The sequence below is a fragment of the Cyprinus carpio genome, chromosome A14 (genome assembly GCF_018340385.1).
Source record: "Cyprinus carpio isolate SPL01 chromosome A14, ASM1834038v1, whole genome shotgun sequence".
In the NCBI taxonomy this organism is placed as follows: domain Eukaryota; kingdom Metazoa; phylum Chordata; class Actinopteri; order Cypriniformes; family Cyprinidae; genus Cyprinus; species Cyprinus carpio.
In genome coordinates, this window is record NC_056585.1 from 15869488 (window position 1) to 15873845 (window position 4358).

General features: G+C 36.1%; 1 long non-coding RNA gene across 1 annotated transcript; it reads left to right on the forward strand.

Moving 5' to 3' along the window:
* The first annotated feature begins 3535 nt into the window (after positions 1-3535).
* On the forward strand, positions 3536-4093 carry LOC109077189. The gene is made up of 2 exons (XR_002015546.2): positions 3536-3616; positions 3821-4093. It is a non-coding gene; the product is annotated as an uncharacterized LOC109077189 (long non-coding RNA).
* The last annotated feature ends 265 nt before the right edge of the window (positions 4094-4358 follow it).

Genomic DNA, 4358 nt, shown 5'->3' on the forward strand with positions numbered 1-4358 from the left:
TTTGGAACAACTTGAGTAAATGATGACAGAATTTTCATTTTAGGTGAACTATTCCTCTTAACATCTAGATAACTGCATTTGTTTCCTAAATGTTTGAGTCAGAATGAATATCCAATGTGTGTGTTTAGAGGAAACTAGTTTTGTAGATAAAACGTGTGTGTGTGTGTGTGTGTGTGTGTGTGTGTGTGTGTGTGTGTGTGTGTGTGTGTGTCAAGGAATACTTCAACTCTTATGTCTCACATTAAATACTGGATCTCTTCCATCTTTCCATTACTTTCTTTTCATCTCAGATTTGCTATTGCATATACAAATGGCACCTTAATGGATGTGAAGCAATGTGCATACAATTTTGTTTCATGCCACATCTGATGTGTATTTCCTAAATGAAAATCCTGAAGGTTTCAGGTATGATTAGGTTCCATTGCAATTTAAATTCTGCATCAGATTTCCTTTGCCTTTGCCATGACATTCAGCTGTGCACAAGAATTAATCCAAGATGTGATGATGTCTTTGTCGTATTGACAATTAATCACCTTTTCCTGAACACGGCTGAAGGAATGAATTCCTGAACTCCACCTCTTTTCCATTAGATGCTTTATAATATTATAAAGGGTAAAATGACAGGATATAATAATAAATGAAATATTATGTCTTTAATATTATAGTCAGACTTAAGTTAGAATTGTGGGGCCATCTGATTACAATGTATATATATAAAAAATAGTTCTAAACAAAATGCATAATCAATTTATAATGCATATTTTTTGAGACTTGAAGAAACCTACCTCATTACAAAAATAAAACTCTATATTTTGACTTTTATTACCGCAGTATGTTTGTTCGTGTTTGTTTCTTTGTGTGTGATTCTATCACTCACTCACAGACAGGCTGTGCAAGCCTCAACTTGACCTTGTTACTGTCAGTACATTATCAGGCACCGTTTACACTGAATGGATGTTAATTAGTTAATTTATTTATTTATTGTTGATTACCTTTAACGTAATTACATAATTTTCATTTACATTACACTGTTACATGTGAAAATAAACAAATTGTTTGAAAAGAAAGACATTTGAGATTTTGTACTATTTCTAGTCAATTATCAAATAGGTTTTTATATTATTATTATTTACATTATTCATGCAAACTCATTTGTTTAGACAATAAGATTATCTTGCTGTCACTGAAGTAAAAGATACTCTTTAGAACATTTTTAAAGCATGGTTAAAACAGGTTAGGTTAAAGGTAAGAATAGAACTGGTACTAACTGCAGTAGAAGTGATTATAATATTAATTCATTTGTACTGCATATATTCCTGCTACATTGCTGACAGAAGATCAGACCAAAAATGGATTACGTGGCCAAATTTGCTGCAGTGTCTCACATGAGCCACAACCTTATTTCATATATCAAGTACTTTGTCGTCTCGCCGTCATCTGGGCCCCTTTCCTTGCCTCATGTCTTCCAGTGTCCAGCTCTGCCTTGGCGTGAGGATCCCCTGTCTCTGCCTCCAGCTTCCGAGTCCTCGACTCCACCTCAGTCCTTCAAACCAATGGCACCGCCTTGGGCAAACACAAATGGCTGTCAACTCCGCCCTGGCCCTCCGTACCTGTGGTGTCACCCTGGCTCTTCAGCTCTCCGTCTCTGCCCAGGGCTTCTCCTTCATCGGTTCTGTCTCAGTGAGTCGCCCCCTGGTGTCATCAGCCTTACCTCCACCATGGCTCTTACCTCTGTTGACTCCGCCGTGGGCTGTCATCCCTGGTTTGCTCTGGGTCTGCTGCATCGGGCACTCATTACCATCACCTCCGGGGTTTCATAGTCATCTGCCTGTTGCCAGTGCTCCGCAACCTGTGAACTCCATCCCTTTGCTTGCTCCTGTTGTCATCCCGGCGCCATCTTCATGCCCACCTCCACAACCCCCATCCCTCCCTCCCTCATTTGTTTTTTGATATGTAGCGAGGTTGCACCTTCTGGGGTATATGTCACAAATATGTTCAGTTAGTTTCTGTTTTCAAAGACTTTTAGTTTGTTTTTGTTAGTTCATGGTTCTTTTCCTGCTGCTCTTTCTTTGTTATGGTTTCTGATATGATTAGTTCTTTATTTAATCTTTAATTAACCTCATTTGTTAGTATACTTAAGTTCAACCTTTTCCTGTGTTTGTTGTCTGGTCTCATCAGAGGAAGTAGCTTTAGTTCTGAACCTTCTGTGGATTACTGTGTGGATCTTTAATATCATATTAAATATTAATATTTATTTTTTACAAATTGTTTGAACTGTTGTACAATAATATTTAATGGAAATTACTGTTCATAATCAAACTTTTTGAATTATCATGCAACATTATGCAACAGAAGATTGCAATCTTGTGTGTAGGTTGTGTTTTGTGTGACCTTGATGATCCACTGATAAATGATTCAGCTTATGAGGATTTTGTAATACGGTTGATAGCATTTTTTTCTAAATTAGACATTAATTTCTCTGCCATATAAAAACTCAAACATCTGCACTGAGAAACAAGATAAATACAACACTCTCTCTGATTAGTATTACCAAAATAATACATCAATTAAAACATTTACAATAGCATCAACATAATATTTAGATAAATATTTAAATAAGTTTAATGTGTTTCATTGTCGTTTCAGATGTGCAGTATTCCTGGCTGATTTCAGTGAGAAACAATGGCAGTCTGGACTGTCTGTGTGTCTCTCTGTTTGCTGTTTGCTCTGAATGCTTCAGATGAGATACATCATGATAATATTGCAGGATCCACTGAACATCTCTAAATACCACCACTGCATTTTCACTGACCTTCAAGTGATGTATTATCTGATCTTTAACGTAAGAACCACTGGTATAAAATGCCCATGTTGTTCAGTTTAGTTTTTCTCAGAGCTTAATACCTGCTGCTTTCTGAATAATTTCCATTGGCAGAGAAACAGAAACTTACAGGTAGTGCCCATACATGGTAACTTATTAGATACTTTACTGTACTTACTAATGTATGTACATGGTAAATATGTTGTACTTACGGACAAGTGGGTACAAACATGCACATCCTTACAGTATCCGTATATGGTAACTAACAAGACACATTACTTTACATACTAATGATATGTACATGGTAAATGTGTAGCACCTACAGAAAAATGTGGTATTATGTGGTAACAACAAGACACATACTGTGCTTGGTATATACGTGGTAAATATGTATCTCAAGTCCGAGATCATATTGGATAGGAGGCTATGATGCTGTTTCAGTATGTTATTATGTTGTTAATTTATTTACTTATTTTGTTGTTTGTGCTGTTGTCCAATATAAATATGTAACACTTTACTGTCTAACATTAAATCAACACTACTTAAAGTGAAAATAGTGAATGTTAAAATTTACACAGGTGTGCAAGTAGCATCTGCCAGATCCTCAGAGTCCTTATTTTACACATGCACATAATGCCAGGTGGTCCTTAACACAGTGATTTTAGTGCTCTTCTGTTCACAGGTGGGAACGTGGTTCTGGAGTGATAGGTCCACAAATGAATTTCAAACTTTGGAGCCCTGGAGAACCTGAGAACCAAAAGCGTGTTGAGCACTGCATTGCGATGAACTTTGGAGGTAAGTAATTTGAAAGATGTGAATGTCATTTCATGTTTTCAGTTCTGGACAGTTAATAAAGAAACTGTATTCACTCCCCTCACTTCCAGTGTTCATGTCACAGACTAGACATTCCTTATTTATCTTTATAAATATAAGCATTATGATGTTAATGCCTGTATAGTTACTTGTATAATTAAAACATCTTTTTCTTTCTCACAACAGCTACAGGACGTTGGAATGACCAAAAATGCACAGCCAAAGTACCATTTGTGTGTGCCATTTCTGGCTGATCTGATCTCTTCCCCTACATGCCATGTTAAATCAGAAGTGTCATGCCCATTTAATCTTTTTTTTTTTTCTGAACATTTTTAATACAGTGCAAATTTATTTTATTTTATTTATTTTATTAAGTTCAGTTTCAATTTTGCTTTGTTGCATGATACCTCTGTGTTAAACATCTTTCTTTCTGTAACTCAATAAATCAAATAGCATTCAGTTATTGTCCTGAAAATCTGTTGCACCACAAATGTGGACACAAACAGTCATTATACAGTAATAAAACTCTAAGGAGAACATGCTCATTCAGATCATAAAGAGTTTTTATAGGTTGCAATTCATGTAGCTTATGTTTTGGTCAACCATGATTAACACAGGCTTTGTTTTTCAGCTTCTCCTGACTCACAAGTACTGCAGAGACACAAAGAGAGAGTGATGGAGCTGAACATGTTCTCATAATGAACCGTGTTATGTTCTGCTACAT